The sequence below is a fragment of the Geospiza fortis genome, unplaced genomic scaffold (genome assembly GCF_000277835.1).
Source record: "Geospiza fortis unplaced genomic scaffold, GeoFor_1.0 scaffold8, whole genome shotgun sequence".
In the NCBI taxonomy this organism is placed as follows: Eukaryota; Metazoa; Chordata; class Aves; order Passeriformes; family Thraupidae; genus Geospiza; species Geospiza fortis.
In genome coordinates, this window is record NW_005054414.1 from 479,712 (window position 1) to 499,841 (window position 20,130).

Here is a 20,130-nt window from a genome sequence, read left to right on the forward strand (position 1 = left end):
AAAAATCCTAAAGGGCCCAGCTTCATGGAGCCACAAAAAGAGCAGCATATCATCACCCAGCTAATAGAGATGGTCATCAGGAAAACCCCAGCTAGAGAGATCAGAGGTGCTGAAAGATTTGTTTACTAAAACAAATTTGTCACATTTGGTCACTGTGAGATTTTCCCAATGACTGGATTACAGAAAGTGGAGAAGGCAGTCAGAGAAATTGTACATCTCATATTATGCAGAGATTCACAACTAATGATATGATATTGGTCACGTTAAGAGACTATGGAAAGACTAAACAGTAGACAGGTAACATCCAGGATTGAGGAGAGAAAGATTAAGTTCTGGCATAAAACTCTAGAGAGTCCAATCTGTGATGTGAACACAGACCACATAAAACCCTAGAGAGTCCAGTCTGTGATGTGAACTGGCCTTAAATGTGCAGTTCATTCCAGCAGTGACAGGCCAACTCAGTTAAGAAAAACACCTGTTAAGCCCTGCCTAAACCAGAACAGTTTTAAGGTTTATGGAACAACCCTTAGCTGTGCCTTGGCACTGCACAAAAACACAGGCATCCCTGTGGAAAATGAGACACACGATAAGCACAAAGAACTCAGAACCAGCTGAGAAAGCCCACTGCCCTCTCTCTGCCTGCCTTCAGACACACAGCAATGGACAGGCAGGGAAAAGCAAACCAACCAGCTCATTAACACACTCATGACATCTCCAGGCTATGTCATAGGACTTTCTGGCTAATCAAGTATTCCTCAGTGATTCTGGAAAAGGTGTTCTAATAAAATACAGAATTTATGTTCTGTTACCACATCGTGTATTCAAGCAGCTTTAGAAGCCAGGGAGCAGCTTCCTCCAAGGATCTCAAGACACATAACCTAGATATGGAAAGGAAGGAGAGCAAGAGCACCTTCTTGTTTCCTTCTTTTACTGCCACAGCACACAAAAATTGCATTCCTTTATTTCAATACGCCATGAAGCTGCATCTTATTCCTTTACAGTCTTGTTCCTTAATATGTGCTCTGCAGTCTTTGACATGCTTGAGTGCCTTGGTGAAAGCAAAGAGCGAAGAAGGAAAACATGGAGCTGTGAGAAAAGAACGAATAAATGATGTGCAGTAGCAGAGCTAAGGTTGCAAGGCAGAAGTACAGCCTGATAGGTAAAGCAAACAAGGGCAGAAATGTAACATTCCTCTCCATTTTACTACTGGCTTCCAGTTATGGAGCATCCCATCTCCTTCACCTGTTAAAGGAAAACAATAATGCTAACTTACCACAGGGAAGAATAAAGATGAGCAATCTCATGTCTTTGGAGAGTGCTTTGAGAACTTAAAATAGAAGATATTATAAAACACCATGTCATTGCTTTCCACAAAGGACCACACAGATGAATTTGAATGGGAAAAAGCATCCATGTGCATTGTCTTCGTGTGGTACATCCATGGCGTGCCAGGATCTGTTTAGATCTATGTTTTATTTCAGTAAGGTGAGAAGGGAGATTTAGTGGTAGCACAAGAGAAACAAATGAAATTCCAAAGCTTTTCTTCATTGCCAGATCTTCCTCTGAAAGTCCTATTTACTGCATTTTCCCTGCAGCAACAAAACCACAGCAGCAGTAGCTATTACTGTTTCCATATACAAACCATATTAGACAGAATTTACAATATTAGCTGTCAAATAATATCCTTCCCTCTACCACCCACTCCTTAATATACAGCCACTGATGTGAGAAAATGAAAATCTGGGTATTGGGAAGGGGGGCATGTCTTCGGGTAGGAATATTATCTGCAGGATATGCCAGGAAGAAACTCAGAATTGAAAAGGAAAGATAAAAGGGCAAAATCTGAAGTATTTTCTGTGGAGATCACTGTGCTTGAATTTTCTAAGGTATGTGCTGTTAGACTGCTACCAACAGCCTTTTTCAGGTGATGTGAAAAGCTGTCATCTTTATCTGTATTCCTGCAAGGGACTGATTGTTCAAATAATGCACAATTAAAAACAATTGTTTTGAAAATTGTTTTGAAAATTTGAAAAAAATTCAAATTTTTTTTGTTTTCAACAAAGCATAATAATACATTTCACTTTTACATAAGTGCTTTCAGCTTGCGATCTCAAAATAATTTTGACTTTATCATCATTACAATACAGCAAAAAAGCACAGTCCCTTTTCATCAGCACAAAGATGTTGTGTTATCAAGGTTGTGGTCACAAAGGACAGTTGCAGGATTAGGAGTGGAATCCAAGAAGCCTGATTCACAGAGCCATGAAAAAATAGGACCTCATCCCTCATCCTCCATGTGTTTAGCCTAAGTCAATCACATCCCCCAGCCCTGTCTGCTGCCACAAATATGGCAGCTCAAGAGCAAGCACAGCTCACCTTGGAGACAGCCCTCAAAACAAGCACAACACATCCACCCTCCCTTGTGCACAAACTCTTGCCGAGAACTTCCCTAGGACAGGGAACGATCCAAACAGCTCCACCGTCACCAGCAGCAAAGAGAGGGACAGGATCAGCTCTGGCCTCTCAACAAAGATGTCCTGTGCCACACATCAAAAGGGAGAGCAAGCTGAACTGGTGGCCCCAGCAATCCTGGTGAAGCTCTTTCTTATACAGCACCACACTAAAGCAGTTTATTTAAAAAGAAAACCAGACTGGCACCATGCAGAGCCATGCACTGGGCCCTGCAGAATGCCACCAGATCAAAATGGTGGCACTGTGAGGTCCCTTTTGCAGGGATGTACAGGACCAGAGATGGTACAAGACAGCAAGGGATCAGGATCTATCCCCCAGTCATTTTCCCTGAAGATAAATCTGCTTTCAGATGCTGAAAATCCTCTCAACTCTAAAGCTACCAAAAAAAAAAAAAAAAGAAGAGTTGTGATAGTGATTTGCAGTCCTTTACATGTCCATCCTTTCACAACTACCAGATCACATGGACACACTTGGGAAGGAAAAAGCTGATACCTTCAAAATGCAAAGCTTCTGTACATGAACACACACAGTGAAAGACGCCTCTGGTTGTGCTGACAGCTTTGACACTCTCCCAAATTGCTTCTGCAAATGCAATTGTTCATCTTCTGTCAAAACACAAGGAAATAAGTTTGCACTTTGGTGGCAGTTTCTTAATGGGGAAGAGGAATTAGCATCAGACTTCAATACAGAATGAAGGTCCACTTCATCATCACAGACAATTCCACCCAGGACTGTGAGGTCTAAGCATCCACCTGCTCTCAACTGGGGGGAAAGGGGGGAACTATGTCAAATAGACATTATTTCAGGGGACTTATGCACTATACTGGGATTCTATCACTACTGGTATTTCTACAGCAGACTGGACTACAATTCTGCTGTGGGAATAAAATAGAAAGTTTGGTGAGCTAAAAGAGAATTTAATATTTAGTATCCTAGCCACCCATCCAAATAACATCAATGTCAAGATTATTTTCATCTCAGGAATATTAAATTGGAAGGAACTTCAAGTACTAGATTCGGGCTTATGAAGGGTCAACATGTGACACTCCCTGTGCTAAAAACTTATAAATGTACACAGAAATCAGTGTTGTTAGAACTAGAGGAAGCTAATTTTTAATTTTAATAACTCTAATAATTCTCAACAACTATCCTTAAAATAATTCCAAAAACAGATATAAAGTTTTAAAGGGAAGTTTTCATTTAGAAATTAAGTTTTCTTCAATATTTCTGTGGGGGGGAAAAAGGAAAACAACCCCCTTTAATTTATAAAGCAATGCTTACAGGAGTTTCCAGTAACATATGATGCTATTAAACCTGCTTAATTTGCTTACCTGTTTATGGAGGTGGTTTGGAGGTTTGAGGGGGAGGAGGGTTTGTTTGTCTGGGTTTTGGTTTGTTTTTTTTTTGTTTTTTGGAGGTATTTTCCTAAATAAGCTGCAGGATGCTGTGGTGTGGGCAGAAGCAGCACCTTTAGTTACTGGAAAGTTGCTGCCTGTCCAAAAGGCCTTTGCATGAGCCAACCATCAGAGGGAAGTACTTTCCTTAAGGAATGTGCAGAATCTGGCACTTTTCCTTGCTGAACTTCATCTGATTGGTGATTGCCCAGTCCCCCAATTTGTCAACATCTCTCTGCAGGGTCTGCCTGCTCTCCAAGGAATCAACAGCTCCTCCAGTTTTGTATTACTTGCAAACTTCCACAGTATCCCTTCCAGTGCTGCCTCCAAGTCATTAATGAAGGTGTTGAAGAACAAAGGGCCGAGGACAGAGCCTTGCAGAGTCCCACTGGTGACAGGTCCCCAGCCCGATGTCACCTCATTCACAGCAACCCCTGGTGCCTGACTCCTGAGCCATTGCTCACCCATTGCAGGGTGTGTTTATCCAGCTGGGATAAACTCAGAGCATCCAGCCCCCCAACAGGAGGAGGAACATGGCCCAGCCTGGGCCAACCAGGCAGTAATTCCCCCAGGAAACAAAACAAACCCTTTCCCTCCATGCTGGAGACAATGCCAGTGCTTCTTTCACTCCAAGGAGAAGTATCACAGGGGGAAGCGGATCCAGCATTAGCAAAACAGGTGGGGCCACCTGCCAGGGACACATGAACTGGGGCCAGAGGAAATTAAGCCATAGGGTGCAGCTCCAAGTCACAACATGGGTATTGCCCCAGCAACATCTGCAGTTACAGCCCTGGGTTGCTCAGTTTTAAGAGGCTATATTTTACACTTTCCTGCAAAGATTTCTTTTTTATTACCTCTGTCCATTTCTCACAGCTACACAGGACTTTACATTGTAAAATGCCAGCATAACAAGTGACATCAACCCCTTCCAGAAAGCTTCCCTGATGTTTTTTACTCCACATACAGTCTCTGAATATCATAGTAATAAGTGCTTTGTAAAGGGCAATAAATAGAATCTACAGATTTTGACACCTGCTAGTGTAAGAGGCACTTTTCAAAGATGAGGAACATCAAAATGTTCAGCAAATTGCCAGTGTCTGAAAACCTAATTCCCTAAAACAGAACCTGATGTAAAAAAGGCATATACTTTTGAGAGCTATTATCACTCACAAATCCCTTCCTTTGACCAAGGCAAAGATACTGAGCTAATGGATCTTTTATAAAATACACTTTCACTAAAAGGTTTTCTTGTGACAATTTCAAAGCCATTACAGGTACAAAGTCCCTTACTGAAATTACTAGTCTAGACTGAAAGACTCAATTCTTAAACTGAATCATTATTTAATTTTTTACGCAGCATTCTCTCTGTGTATCAACAAAAACAAAATTAAATGCTTTATGAAATATTCAAAGGCTTGTAAAACCATACAAGGAAGACATTTTGACTTAAGCAGTGGTTAACACTGCTAAGTGACAACAAAGTATTTATTCATCCATAAAACATGGATAACATCTTGGGACAAACAAGCAGTGATATTTTCTCAGGCATCAGTCACAAAGCACAGCACTAATCTTACTTGGAACTAAGTATTGATGTACTAGGTGCAACAAAGCGAAGCATCACCCACAAATTTTGAAGCTCTCATAACTGCTTTCCTCCTTGTCCTGTCAGGCATCACATGGCACAGTTTCAGAAACAGGACCAAAATTAAGGAATATTTAAAGCTGGCCTGTGTGAAGGAAAATTCCTCCCTGGGGTGCCAAGTGATTCTGATATGCCAGTTGAAACAAACAACTTGCACTCCTCGTTGCAGAGGAAAAAAAAAAAGAAGCAATGACAAAAAAACATCTATATGTTCAGCCCTTTAGTGCAGCACCTGCTGACCAGCAGTGTAGAGACCCATGGTGCTATCAATGAAATCTCAGTAACCAGCCCTCAGACCTGCACATCACCAAGACACCTCCTATGTCCACCAGCCATGGTTGCATGGCTTCCTTCAGACTTAGGTGGAAACTGATGACTCATTTTCATAATTTTCATTCCAGATAGGAAGAAAAGTGACTTCCTTTGAAAAAATCAAGGGTGTGAAACTGGAGAACAAATACAATCTGGTTCAATTCAAGCCCCAGGAAATAAATAGCTAAGGAGTTCATAAACTGCATTCTACCCATGGAATAAACACATTCTTATTAAGAGGGAAAGGTACCTTTCATCAGCGCTCAGAACCCTGAAGGTGATGTGTAAAGGGATAACAGCCTCAGATTTGAGTTCTCTTTTTTATTGTTTCATGAAATATGATTTTTTTTTTAATGCATTTACATTTCACAAGGTCTTTTCCTGCTAATTTCATACATGTGAAGTCTGGTTATTTTCTGGAAGGTGTTATAATGACTTGAGAAAGTGTGAAAGGTTATGTATCATAAGTCTAAAGCCAGGGAAACTCTAAGAGTCATTAGTAAATGGGCTTGCAATCAGGCTATTGAAAAGTTTGGGGAATTAGGCAGTTCTAGCTAGGATGTGTGAGTTCAGCTGTGTGAAGAGAGCTGATTGCTTAATTTTCTTAATTTCTAATATCAGCATTTGAAGGAGAGTACCCATTTTTAAAGATTCTGCATCTTCAGCTGTATAAATCAGTTATAACCTGCTGCTGGCCCACAAGATCATGAACTTGATCTCAGGATCACAGGCTGAACTCTGGACATGCACTAGCGTTCTTCCAGCAGATCAGAAGTTTTATTTCTCATCTTTTCAGAACTGCTTTGAACTATCACAGGCAAGCTTGAACATTCTATTGACAGCAGACCCAATAGGTTTTTAGGACAGTCAAAAAGCAGTACTGAACAGGAAGGACACAGTGTTGCCAACATCAAGACATGCCAAAACACAAATACCACCCAAAATAAGAGATACATTTTCTGATGCAAAACTTGACCAGGTGGAAAAAAAGTAGTATCTGTGCTGCAACATAGGATTTAGGCTATCACTGCTTCACAAAATCTTTATAATTGCTTCTTCATGAGTGCCTGCATTTTGTCTGCAATGCAGGAAGCACTTTCTCAAGCCTTAAACCAATTGAAGGAAGCTTTTTTGTTTGGAACTGTCCGGCTTACCTAGCATTACAACCTTGGGCATTTGCAAGGTACAAGTTTAAATAAACTACATCTTCTCTGAACTGCAGTTTGCTAATGACCTCACTTTCCCCATCAGAGACTTTACACACAGCTCAGCATTTAGTAGAGGAAGCAAGTCCATGAGTACAAATCTCTAAAAATCACATCTCTGTGATGAACCACAGACAGGCAGCACAGAATAGAGAGAATGATGCTGACGTATACAACAGGACAGAGCTTCTTCAAGGCTTTTTGGCTTTGCAGGCAAAATGTACATTTTGAGCAGCAACAAAGAAAGTTTGGGGTTGGGGAGTGAGAAGCAGTGGATACCAGAGGGGTGAAGAAGGCTGGGAATGAGATGAAAGCTCTTGGGATATGGTGAAACAAAGAGCCAAGAGAGAAGAAAACAGTTTTAAGAAATACCTTTATTTGTATACATTCTGCTCTTCCCCTTGGCCCTCTCCCCCTATGCCCATGCTCTGGTACACAGTACTTGTTTTAGTTTAACCCGAGACCCCAAACCTTCTGCTTCCAGCTCACTTCTACCACAACATCTCCTCCTCCAACCTTTCCCCTCCCTCAAATCTCTTTTCACTCTCTCCTGCTAGAAGGGGCTCGAGAGGAGCAAAGGGCAGGGCTGCCCATGAGAGGAGGAAGGACAGGGCTGGCAATCACTCCTCTCTTGCCTGTAAGGCAGAGAAAGGGCCAGATCAGGAGGGGCAGAGCCTCCAGAGGGTAGGGATTCTGCTCCACCCATGCCAGGAGAGGAGGTAAGGGCTGTGATTTTTTTGAGACACACTATTATGAGACACAAAAGAGCAGTTGTCATCCTGATTCCCATTGTCCCTTGCCTGGCTTCCCAAACAGCCTGCCTGAACCAGCACAGCTCTGCTTCCATGGTGGCCCCTTAGAGCAAAGGGTCTGCTGGAGCAGGCTGCAAGGAAGGGGACCAGCCTGGTGACAGAGAGCTAGAAGATGTCACTGGAATAAAGTATGCCAAGGCAGGGGCTGGAAGTGCAGAGCCAGGAGGAGCTCCTAAAAGGCATTGCAAAGCAGAGACAGGGGCAGGATGGAAGAATTCCTCACCATTTATCGAGAAAATCAGGCCAGCTGCCATCTCAGCCAGCCTGTCCCCTCTCTGGGTCACCTCTGGACAGCCTGGTGCACTATGGATTCATAACACTCTGGCTTTGAGGGAAATGCTGCTTCTGCAAAGCACCCCATGGTGCTGGGTGGGCCTAATGCCAAGCAGAGGTTGTCAGGTAAATTCCAACCACTGGGCTCAAGAAGTAACATATCCTGGAAGGATGCCAAACCATCTCCACAATGGGGACTACACAGCCCAGGAGATAAATGGACAGCATACTAAAACAGAGTGAATCCAACAAACTGCAGCTGGACTACAAGGAACCCACTGGAAAACAGCTATTTACTACTCTGTTTGAGCCTGGCCAAACAGTGCTGTGAAGCAAACCCTGCCTGAGAAAAAGATATGTAAACAGAGCTTGCTGTGAGGAATGAAAAGGCAAGAAAAGGTAGAAAGAAGATAGGTAACTTTTCCAGCAGCTCTTCCAAGTTTGTGTGTGCAGAGAGAAAATATCAAGTGCTATATTCCAGAACTGGGAGCTAGGGATCAACTGCCATCTTATCACAGAGTAGCTGGCTCCAGCCATGCTGTCACATTAGCTTTTAACTGCTCCTTCCAGCTCTACAATTGGTTTGTTTTATGAGATTGTGTGAAATGTCTAAACTATATGGGACTCAATTTCCTTAGCTCCAAAATACAGCAGTTGTTTCTCTTCCCTGGGACTTGGAATTTCTGTCACTCTGTAGCCTGCTCCCCCAGATTTACCCCATGAATACATGTGGCAGCCTGAGCCCTAACTGCTACCCCTCTGGTGAAGGATCAGACTTCTGCTCATGCTGCTATTGCCAAAACAGGAGGAGAGGGTGGAAAAAATGAGAAAAACCAGAGGCTCTCAAAGTGATCCAATCTGGGAGATGCTCCCACTGCTCATGACCCCTGGGTGACCATCTTCATGGAGGGAGAACATAAGCAGTGGAAGAGGAGAAGGAAACCAAAGAGAAGACTTAAGACAGGTGTTGAAAGACAAAAGAACCATAAAGAAATGAGGAGATGAAACATAGGATAAAGACAAAAAGAAAAAAAAAAAACAGAGAAGGGGGAGTTATCTCCTGAATGGAAGGTAAGAGTATGGCCATCCCACTTCATGTCAGTGCATTTACCATGAGCATCTGTGAAGTGTGTGCAGGTCATTTTTAATATGGATGGTATTCCTCTTGAAGGGATACCTCTCTTAAAGGACCGAGCACAAGACAAAAAGGATTCACAGTTTGAGTACTAGTGCTCTGGATGCCCCTGAGCCAATCACATAAATTTTGTACCTCAACCTCTGCATCCCTTGCAAGGAATGGAGAAAATCTTGTTATCTTCACAAGGGATTAGTGAGCCCAAATTCAACTTTTTGTTTCCCAGGAACCTGGAGGCCAGTTCTTGGCTTCAAACTTGTTTCAGAACAGCAAAAATGAGTTGACCTGTACTAAAAAACCAAGGGACCTACTTTACCCAGACTTAATACAGTCATACCATTAGATGGCCTGAAAATGAAACAGATTAGCCCTAGGTAGTGCTAACAGATGGCATGGCAGAGCACACACATGGCAGAGCAGCAAGGCACCACTTGGTCATCTCCCTGCTCTGCTGTTAAACCTGTGGTGCTTCAAAGTTGTATTCAGCAATGGGCATTGGCCCCAGTTTGCTCCACTGGCAAAGTCATCTTTGCCTGGGAATAGGACAAACACTGAAGCCTTGTACTTGTCATGCAAAATAACACATCTCAAAAGCCACCCTGGGACTCCTTGTTATGGTTCCTGCTAAAGGGACTGTAAAGTGAAATCAATTAATACCAGAAGCAGCAAAGAAACTCAAAGAGACAAGGAGCAATTAAAAATGCCTGTCAGAAAGGGACAGAGAAGGAAAAAACAACTTAAGCCATCATTAAAGGGTTGCAAGAACACAAAGAAAGGAGCACAAATCCCTTTCAAAAGGGAACTGCAGACAGTTTTCCAAAACATCTCTTGAGAAGATGTGGTCTGTAAGTTGTGGGGCTGCCCTGGAACCAGCAGTGCTGAAGGAAGGGAGCACCTCCTCTCTAGCCAGGATGGCCTGGTGGCCCTGCAGTGCAAGGAACAAATATTCAAAGTTTTGCCACTTCTCAAATTCCCTCTGGAAACCCTCCCCTCCTCTCTCTCTCTGCCTGTACCCCAGCAGAATATCAGAGCACAAGAAGCCCTGCCAGGGGCAGATTCATTCCCAGCTTTCAGGACAAGCACGCTGACAGGTTTTGACTGGGAAGCAGCAGTAGTGTGGCTATGGGGTACACAGGCAGTGCCTAGGAGTGAAGTGCACCGATTTTCCCTTCGGAAGAGGTTTTGCGCGTTGCCTGCAGCAGAGCAAGTGCACTGCCATCTCGTGGTGCTTTGGAATGACTCACGGCAGGTAAAAAGCCAGGATAACCAACAAATGGGGCTCATCACACTCTATTTGTACCGGGGCCCGAGCAGTCACACCCGTGAGCAAAACGCCAATGGGGGGGAAGAGTGACACAATCCCTGCCTTTCCCATAAGCTGTGGCTTGAGGCTCCAGAAACAATTGGTTTCAAAAAGGTCTTATTTCTCCCCTTCAGACAATTCATCAGACATGCACCCAAGCAAACACAGCTACCATTTCACACAGAGATCACACAGAGATCCCACAGGGACCAGGACAAATGACACGAATTTGGGCAGCAACATGAGATGGAAATATGTGACAACATAGGGCAGGCAGGCTGTGTTTACCCCAGGTAGCAAGTGATGCTCTTCTCACTGCCCACCTACCATAAAGCCTTGTGCTGCAGTGTGGCACAGCATTAAAGGCATCTCTAATCAGTTCTGATTAAAGCCCAGCATCACATGCACAATCCAAAGCCTTAGAATTGCACACATACTGTGGTGAAACCTTTTCCTTTTTTTTAAGGCCAGCACTTTCCTCATCTGAGATTGTGAAGATCCAGGGAGCTAATATAAACCAGCAGCAAATAGAGAACAAAGACTTTGTGTATAAATAGCTCATCAGTACATAGAAAGACAGCTATGCAAAAGCAAAAGGAAACAGACTTGTACATCTTATTAAATTTCATCCAGCAAAAGTAGTTTTAGGATACAGTGGTGGTTCCAAGGATTTTGCAGAACTACCTTTCCTCCCCAAGATCAGCACTGGATGAATGGGTGCACATATGCTTTGGTTATGCTCTGTTATTTTAAGCTACTGGAATGGTACTAAATACCAAATTAACATGGCTTAGAGACTCCATTTCCCCTCCATACAGAAACCTGAATTCTGACTCACAATTAGCAAATGGAGCTCATTGCTGCCCCTAAGGTTCTGTGAAAACTCACCTGCCTGCTCAGCACCAGCCCTTCTAGCCTCTGCCCCCCTGAGAGCCAGCAGACCTCCCTGCCAAAGAGCTAAGGTAACATTAACACCAGTTCTAAAGTCAGTGCATATAAAAAAGCAAGTTTCAAAAGCAGGAAAAGTTTTCTTTGGTTAACTGTGACTTGGCTATTAATTCTCCACAAAAAACAAAACAAAACAAAACAAAGACTAACTCTCTCCCTACATTTCCTCCTTTTCCTGCATATGCCTAAATAATCTTTCCTAGGTAAATGCTGCTTTCCACCCCTGCCCCATGCTCAGCCCAACCATGACTCCAAGCAAGCTTTAGGGATAGGAAGAGTGAGCCCACTCGACTCTACAAAAGGCTGTAGAGATGCACTGGTTGTCTCTTCACCCCTTCATACACATTCTTCACTCTTAACTTTCTCATTAATGTATTGATATAGTTATTGTTTCAATGTCAAATATCCACATGCCACTAAAACAGTCAAAAAAGCTATGGTTTGAAAAATCTCAAAAAGACGATAAACATGAAATACCAGGCAGCACACATGTATGCTTAAAAAGGAAAATCCTAAACTAACATTTTAAAGGACCTTCTAAAGAAGCCATTGGTTTTTGTCCCTTTTATAAAAGAGGCAGAGACAAGAGAAAGAGCAAGAATCTGAAAATGAATGGAGGAATGCAATTGACCAAATTCCCTCAGTGCATACAGGAACTCACCTGCACCCCCATGCACGCTATGTGAGGGAGCTCCATGTGATCTTGAGCTTACCAGATGGAAAACCCTACACCACCTCTCACATACAATAGACTTCCAGAGTAAGGATTCCCTACATTTTGTGGGAATTCTGCTGGGAAGAGATGCAAAGCCTCATGTCTCTCAAGGGTGCAAACAATCAGCGACAAGATAGAAAAAAATTCCATACAGTCTCTGAGCCTCAACAGGTGTGCAGCCAGAGGAGGGAGAAGAGGAAGCTGCAATGACTTTTATTATAGTTATTCTCCTCCTTACTCAAACCTAGAAAAAGAAAGCCAAAGGGAGGATGAGGATGCTGGCAAAGATTGCCAAAGCTTACAGCAGCCTTAGAAGGTGCCTAAATCAGGCTCAGGGCTCTAGCACCTCTCAACAATAGCTTAAAAATCTACAGAGTTAAATAAGGTACAGAATGAATATAGAGGAAATCCTCTTTTGGATGTGTCCTAGATTGCCAAGCAATATCTATTCTATTTACCATCTGTTAGAGGTATGGCCGTTGTTTTCTGTTAAGTGGGCAGTTTTCCTTATCTCTTCCACAACCAATCCTCCCTCCAGGGGGACATCTGCTGATAACAGGCTATTGAATGTCACTGCATGACTGATAAGAGCTACAGCATCCCACTGGGAGATGTTCTGCCCAGAGGGAGGAGCCAAGCATTCCTAACTGGATAGAATCTGAGGTCTTGGAACTTCAGAAGAGCATTTCCGCTGGATTTCCAGAGGAGCAGCTGCCTCTTCCACTGGATCTTCAGAAGAAGACTACACCCTTCTACAGGATCCCTGCTCCAACAGAACCACACCTGACACTCCAGGAGGACTGCAGCCACAATTCCAATTGGACTGCTACCAACACCCTGACCAACAGGGTGTCAGGTTGAGTTCTGACTCTGTCTGTGTTTTGATTTACTGGATTATTTTTTTTTCTTCCTTAATAAAGAACTGTTATTCCTGCTCCCATATTTTTGCCTGTGAGCCCTTAATTTCAAATTTATAACAATTTGGAGGGAGGGGGTTTGCATTTTCCATTTTAGTGGAGGCTCCTGCCTTCCTTAGCAGACACCTGTCTTTCCAAACCAAGACAGGATGCACAATCTGATCTTTTATTACACATTGTCCCTCCACTTACATTTGCATACAAGTGTCCCATATTAACAAATACATATATGTACACAAAGGTTTAATAGACACACATATACAAAATGCTGACATTATTTCAAAGCTTTAGTGAGGAACACTGTAGACAGCAAGAATACCATGAAGTTAAATCAGGAGGAGCTTGTTTCAATATTGCTCACCAGACAAAAATAGTTCAGATGACTCCCAACAGAAAACAGGCAGCATGGAATATCTACATATTTTGCCAGGAGTTTATCCTAAGCACAACTCAAATTTATGGACCGAGTCTCCTGGTGACCCACAAGACACAGATTAGCCACTAACAACCCAGGCATCTACAGGGTGGAGTTCCTGTTCTGCAACCTTCAACAGCCTTTTGCTCGAGGCACAGAGGAAGGACATGGTGCTGGAGTGAGGGCAGTGCCTTGCCCCAAAAGGCTCTGTGGCTCTGCCCCTTGTGAAGGTTGGAGGATACGGACTGGAAAACACCTCAAGTAAACATGTCCCTTCATATTTAATAGTCAAAAAGGAAAGTGTGGAACAGACATAGCTTCAAGGAGAAGATTAAAAATTTGTCTGCCTGGCAGAGGTTACACAGAAGGCTAAACTGATTTTTTTTGTGTCCTACTGGCTCATAGGCATGAAAGTAAATGTCTTGGTTTAGGGGGAGTAAGTGGCTGTAATCCTTTACTGAAAGTGGTTCCATTATGTGGGCTCAACATTTCATTTAATTTAAAACTGTCATATTCAGGTACAGGTCTTTGTGCCTTTTGCCTTGTTCATCTGATTAGATATCCCAGTGAAAAACTGTGTGCAGGGATGGCAAAACAACACCAATTCAGAGACCCACATGTATGAGCAGCCCTGCCTTGACACAGGAAAGCCACTTCCCCTGCTCTCACACCACTGCCCCATTGAATATCACATGGGTGTGTGGGCCCCTCCAATAACCTGGGCTGGGAAACTGAGTCAGAAAAAAAATAAGGATTTTTTTCCCCTCTGTGGGTCCTTATTAAGGGGAATCTGCTCTCTGATCCAGGTGACTGTGCAGGCACCCAAGGTTTGGTCTGGCAGCAGTGAGGAGCTGGCAGACAGGGAGAAGTGGCAGGAAACAGCACACTACAGATAGAAAGATGCACATCACAGGACTTGAAGTGACAACATCACGAACTGCACAGCGCCTCTGTTCCATATGAAGTAGACTTCATAGCCCACTTCCAAAACTTTATACTATCATATATCCTCTATGTGCTCCACGATAAAAAAAGGTCTTTTTAGAACTACACGAAGAGCTTTCAAAAGTGCTGCTAGGAGTGTATTACCCATTTTTTTCAGCACAAGCACCAGGTGCCTTAGTTACAACCACCCCAACCACAGAGGGCTCAGAGGGAGCTGTTAAAACTGGGGGGAGAAGAAAATAAAAAAGGGGACATAAAAATAGCTCTCATGTCTAAAAATATCTTAAGTCTTATCTCAGACCTTCTGAAAGCTGTAGGAGTTTTCCCCACAGGAAAAAGAGGGTGACTTCCCACACACAGCTCCCATCTCAAGATTTGCATGGCTGCAAGTGACTTTTCACCATATCCTATCACTTTCTCCAAAGGATCAAGCACAAAATGATGATCATTCTAGGCAATGTTAACAACCTGACACAAAAAAAACCAAAAAACAAAACAAAACAACAACAACAACCAAAAAAAAAAAAAAACCAACAAAAAAACCCACAACAAGATCATGGTAGGAAACAATGGGTTACTCTGCCAAGCTGATTATTTTTTATTTAGTGTCAGTATTTAATTTTTTTAAGATGCTAGAATACCCCCAGAAAAAATAAATTACTGAACAGAAGCCAGCTGACACACGTATTTAATTGGTATCACATGACTTCTCAGTTTAATATCACCTCTACATCTGTGAGGGGACATTCATGTGCATCTAATCTACAACTGCTGCCAAGAAACATTGAAAGAGTAATTTTCTCTGTTTATGTAGGTCCTATGTTGTGTTATCTTTTCCAGCTCCAAAACAAGCAGAGGGAGCATCTGCTAACTGAAAAAAAAAAAACACCAAACCAATTCCCAGGGCAGAGGAGACATTATCCAACATTGTGCAGGTGTTTCAAATAAGGTATTAAAGCCAGGTTAATTTTACACCTATTGCAAACAAAGAATTATGGAAAAACATTTTAAATGACATTCATATAATGTGTCTCTGTCCCACATATACTTCATGGCATAATGACAAAGGATAGGAATGTTATTTATATCCCTCAAGAAACTTGACAAATATCAGAAAATATTAAAAAAACAAAATGCAAAGTGAAATCTTACTTTTCATGCCAAAAGTCTGGCTCCACTTATTAGCTCTTTCACAGTCATTTATACAGGTGTTTCAAAGTTCCCTTTACATCCAAAAGCCAGAGTTTCACTAGGGCCACAAAGCTGCTCTTTAGAGCTTTTCTCTCCAGCTGTCCAGCCATAATCCAAAATTCAGCCTTGAGTGTTGCATTTTTACCACTACTGTGTATTACATTCATCTAGGTAAGAAATCAAACTGAAGAACATGGTAGCAGTTTGCCACTGGGATTAAACTGATCCTTATTTTTGTTCTTTCAAGACAGTGTTACTTGTGGGGAAAAATAAACAAACCAGCGCTGCTTTGAACTGTTGATAAACACAGCTCTACTTCCCTGCTCTTCCAAAGGCTTAAATGCCAATGTGATTCCAGTCTGGTTTCTGTTATGTCTGTACATAAGTATTACTGTCTGTCTGTTCCTCAGACTTTCTGAAGTACCTGTGACAGTAGAAGAGCAATGAGAACTTGGATGGAAAAGTGCAGATTTTTGTTAGACCAACGGATAGAAACACCAAGATGCAGTCAGACAAACAAAGAAGACATGTGACCTCCTCCTAGAAACATCATCTCTTCTTGCAAGAGTTGATGGAATTCTATCCTGAGACCATCATGCCTAAAATAACAGTATCAAGAGTACTTGGGTGCTGTTCATAGATTATAGTCAGATCACACTCACACAGGACTGCCTATGGTTAAGCACTTGCTTCTGCCTTTATATTCACAGCTAGATTTTTTTCCAGCTTCCCTTTAGGGAAGCTTTCAATGAAATGACAAGTCCCGCAGCAAAACATGAAAGAAGCAAAACTTGGATCTCTACTTGGAGTAGCACTGGAAGCCTTCACAGAGGGTGCTTCCCACTGCCACGCTTCATGCGCTGCCTCTCCATGATGGACTGTGTTTGTTTCTCCCAGAGTCATACCTGGGCTCTCTCTACTGCAATGCACTGAACAACTGCAGCTTTCTGCCAAGTCCTGGCAGGCTTTGAGACCACAGAGTTCCCCCTGTACACAGGACAAGGCTCATCACACCACCTACCCATTTCATAAGCACAGTTACAACTTCAGCTTGAAGCTAGTGCAGTCCTGGAAACTACAGAGTATTGAAGTTCTTCCATTTTTGAGTTCCCTCAGCAGAAAAAAAGTGCATTATCACCAAATACTGTTTCTATTTAACAAAATAAGAACAGCCTTTATAAATTATATTTTTACAAGTCTGCCACTATGAAAAGATATTAAGCTAATTTAGAGCAAATTGTTTAGATACTTAGATATTTCACTATTTAAAGCAAATTTGGCTCTCCAGCTCCAGTTCTGACCAACATCCTAGAAAGATGTGTTTATGTACCTGACAGCAGAATTCAGTCCCTACTACCCAGAAGCAGGCCTAGATCAAAACACAGGGTTAAGATACAGAGTTTGAACCTAAGGTATGCTCATAAAGACAGATTCTCATATGTCAGAAAATTAAACTGAACCAACTTCATAAATATTTAATATTATTTAGTGCCAGAGATTTATGTCTTATTACCTAGGTCTACTCAGAAAATAACTACAGTTTATGGATTTTCCCATATATATTCACTCAGCAGACTGGAATTCTGCTTCATGTTGAACTTCTTTTCATTCTACTCATCCTTCTCCAGTTATGTTCATCTACGCTTCTGCATTATTTACAGGACCTTCATTTACATAGTATTTAAGTACCTTGTAATAACATCAATCAGGGAAGCAGCATTTATCCTGATTCTCCAGAAAACAGCTGAGGTGCTGCAGTTACATGGATTTCACACAGCCACATCAGCAAGCATCAGTGATGAAATCTGGAACTTGAGGTTAAAATCGAGCCTGTACGCTGCCTCTCCCTCCAGCTCATTTCTAGGAAGGTAATTCTTTTTTATGATGCCAGTTCCCTGGTATCCTGATTGTCAGCAAGGTATGTTATCAGCATGGTTTAAAATGAGTGGATCTGATAGCAACAATATCTGTCCAGTTTATCAAGTGGTAGTGACTGACACCCATTACCTCAGGGCTGAACATAAGCTAAAGTTCCTCATCCTTGAAAATGAAATAAAATTATGGAACCAGCAGCTGGACCCTATAGCCAACACCATATTTCTACTACACCACTATCTCCATTCAACAAAGGTCAAAGCCTACCCAACTGAAAAAGAGGGAACAAGGACCCACTTTCAGAATGCCCAGATTGCTGCACTGGTTGCTGGAGTGATGGCAGAGAAATGAAGGAGACAGACTGACCTCCCAGTGCTAAACCAGTGGGTTGGCAGAGGAATCAACCCCTTCTAATCCCCTTCATAAGGAATGGGCCAGGGACACAAGGAGTTGCACTAGAAGTGGCTTCTGAGGTGAAAATAATCCCAGAGCAGCTCCTAGGACTACTCTAACTCCTGCCAGGATATCAAATCATTTTTTCCCTGCTATTTCCTGGTTGCAGCTTGTGTGCTGCACTCCTCCAATTCACCAGTGACTTTGGTAGGAGTGAAGCTGGTTGCTGGCACAGCACTGCCTACTTTCAGCAGTGGCAAACACAAGGACCACAGATGGTTGTGACAGCTCCAACAGGGATGTGGCAGTGCATGGTACCTCTTGCAGAGTGTTAATGAGCGTGACATGGAATGGGGCTGCAGCACAGCAAAACGAAATTTTGTCCAAAGAAATCCCCCAAGGTCCACAGGTGTCAGTGCTGAAGGAAGTAGCTCAGAGGCACGAACCCAATCCCTTATGCTGCCAGATGTTCCCTAACCAGAGATGGAATAATATGCAGCATGTAGGTTTTTGGGGTTTTTTAATGAATAGAAACAATTAATCAAGCAACCCCCTCCTAGGTGCTTCCTATGTGTACTTCCAGTGCTTGCTGTGCTGCCCTTTTTGGCATGGATAAGGCCCCCTCTAAACATTGCATGATACTAGCAGGGAGGTGATGGGCATGCTAGCAGCTCAGCTGTGAGAGAGGAGAACCAGCAGAGAAGCAGAGACTGCTCCAGCACACAGCATGGCAGGACAGAGGACTATCATCAGAAATCATATTCATTTCCTTACCACTTTTTAAGCAGAGACTTGCATGAAGTAGGGTAATTGCTGTTTTACACCGCTTTCAGTACTGTCAGATAAAAAGAGATAATAAATGCATTTTCTTCCACTCCTCTTTATTCCCTGACTCACTCTTCCTTGCTGTCTCCTGCACTTTGACACTCCATCCTTTGCAACCAATTTTCACTCCCTTCACTGATTATTTTTAGCTTGTGCTACTGAATCTGTCCTTCCTTCTCTTTTTTGCACTGTCCTTTCCCCTCTATCTCACTCTACATAGTCACTGGCTCCTTTTCTGTCCTTTGCCATCCTTCCCTCCTCTTATCTCTGCTTTACCCCTACGCTGCACAGAAGTTCAAGTCTTTTCTTCTCTCACACTTCTACTGGCCCTTCTAGGAGACACTTTTACAAAAGAAGGATGTATGTACTTATCTGAGCAAATGAAGAAAACAACCTAGGACCCTTTTGGCAGGTGCACCTCTTGGGCAGGAATCACCTCCTCTCATTCAGTAATGTGCTGAACACTGCAGAGTGACCCAGATGTGGGAGACACTTCAAGGCCTGCCACTCTCCCCTATTTCATGTACATCTGTAATGCTGTAAGACATCAGCTAATCCACCTGACTAGAAATCAGGGTCTTTTTGGTGTTCTGGTAAACCTCTCCTTTGAAGCAAAAAGCAAGAATTCCATTTCTCTTCCAGAACATTTCTTGCTTTGCATTATTAATAACATTTGGCATGCTATAGCCCTTAGGTAACTAATCCTTACAACCACTTCTCGCCTCCAGCCTGTCAGGTAGGGAAGTGTTATCACTTCAATTTTAGCATTACAGACACCCAGGAATAGCAACTGAGCTGGTAAAAACCACTGGAAAAGAAAAGTCAGAGCCAGGGAAGAAGCCAGAAACACCTATTTCCCAAAATCATTATTGCATCCTACTCTCTGGGGAAGAAGGTGGCACTAATAGCATCTTATTAGCATATGTGTAGGAAAGCTCAGTGGGAGGTATGGTTTGCTTTACTCCCCTGGGGAAAGGCAAGAAGGTGACCTAGAAGAGGGATTTAAAGGCTCTGACAGGCCTGATATATGGCAATCCAGAAACAGCCTAATTGGAGAAGAAGGCTTAAGGGTAAATCCATGCCAGGGATAGGGAGAAGCTGAAACTCACCATTAAACTCAGAAATAGAAACACTGGAGCATCACGCACAGGGGGTGGAGGCAGCAGGGGCCAGAACTGCTCAGCCCCTGGTTTGGGAGCTCCTGAGTGCTGGCACAGCCCCTCAGGGAGGCCCTTCTGCTGCCCCAGGTGCAGGGTGAGGCTTTCACTGGGCTTCTCACTGTGACGTACCACGTAGCATGAATGGAATTTGTGTTGCTTAGGGGATCCTGCACTGTGCCCCACCATACAATAAAT

The 20,130-nt window shown here is 42.9% G+C and overlaps 1 protein-coding gene across 2 annotated transcripts in view; it reads right to left on the reverse strand.

The window, feature by feature from the left end:
- Positions 1-20,130, reverse strand: part of TMEM178B (transmembrane protein 178B) — a 216,017-nt gene that overhangs the window by 109,943 nt on the left and 85,944 nt on the right. The gene's annotated exons all lie outside the window — the stretch shown is intronic.